This window comes from Triticum dicoccoides, unplaced genomic scaffold, assembly GCF_002162155.2.
Source record: "Triticum dicoccoides isolate Atlit2015 ecotype Zavitan unplaced genomic scaffold, WEW_v2.0 scaffold50361, whole genome shotgun sequence".
Taxonomy (NCBI): domain Eukaryota; kingdom Viridiplantae; phylum Streptophyta; class Magnoliopsida; order Poales; family Poaceae; genus Triticum; species Triticum dicoccoides.
In genome coordinates, this window is record NW_021277549.1 from 1 (window position 1) to 1,037 (window position 1,037).

The 1,037-nt window shown below is 52.5% G+C and overlaps 2 non-coding genes across 2 annotated transcripts; both read right to left on the minus strand.

Annotated features, from left to right (window-relative positions):
- Nucleotides 1–337: 337 nt before the first annotated feature.
- Nucleotides 338–456, minus strand: LOC119346776. Its single transcript, XR_005167924.1, has one exon. It is a non-coding gene; the product is annotated as a 5S ribosomal RNA (ribosomal RNA).
- A 297-nt stretch (nucleotides 457–753) lies between these two features.
- On the minus strand, nucleotides 754–872 carry LOC119346775. The gene has a single exon (XR_005167923.1). It is a non-coding gene; the product is annotated as a 5S ribosomal RNA (ribosomal RNA).
- Nucleotides 873–1,037: the final 165 nt, after the last annotated feature.

The window sequence follows — 1,037 nt, forward strand, 5'->3', positions numbered from 1 at the left end:
TGATGGGATCCGGTGCTTTAGTGCTGGTATGATCGCATCCGACATGTTACCCCGGTCTTCGTCCCTTATCCTTGCCCCTCCCAGCTCCACTACAAAGACGATTGTACATTGCTTTGGCCGCTCCCTCTCAACTACGGAGACGAGTTTAACGCGGTTTCCACCCCTCCCTCTCAACCGCACCAGTGCACGCTTGCCGCGCCACAACGCCGACGCTGGACCCGTGAATCGTGAGCACCCAGCTATGACTTACCGCACTCGTGCAAAATAATAAAACACGGTAAATATATTACTTACACGTGCGTTTTGTTTTGCAATCGGCGCGAAAAAAATTAAAAAAGGAATGCCACACGAGGACTTCCCAGGAGGTCACCCATCCTAGTACTACTCTCGCCTAAGCACGCTTAACTTCGGAGTTCTGATGGGATCCGGTGCTTTAGTGCTGGTATGATCGCATTCCACATGTTACCCCGGTCTTCTTCCCTTATCCTTGCCCCTCCCAGCTCCACTACAAAGACGATTGTACATTGCTTTGGCCGCTCCCTCTCAACTACGGAGACGAGTTTAACGTGGTTTCCACCCCTCCCTCTCAACCGCACCAGTGCACGCTTGCCGCGCCACAACGCCGACGCTGGACCCGTGAATCGTGAGCACCCAGCTATGACTTACCGCACTCGTGCAAAATAATAAAACACGGTAAATATATTACTTACACGTGCGTTTTGTTTTGCAAGCGGCGCGAAAAAAATTAAAAAGGGAATGCAACACGAGGACTTCCCAGGAGGTCACCCATCCTAGTACTACTCTCGCCCAAGCACGCTTAACTTCGGAGTTCTGATGGGATCCGGTGCTTTAGTGCTAGTATGATCGCATCCGACATGTTACCCCGGTCTTCGTCCCTTATCCTTGCCCCTCCCAGCTCCACTACAAAGACGATTGTACATTGCTTTGGCCGCTCCCTCTCAACTACGGAGACGAGTTTAACGCGGTTTCCACCCCTCCCTCTCAACCGCACCAGTGCACGCTTGCCGCGCCACAAC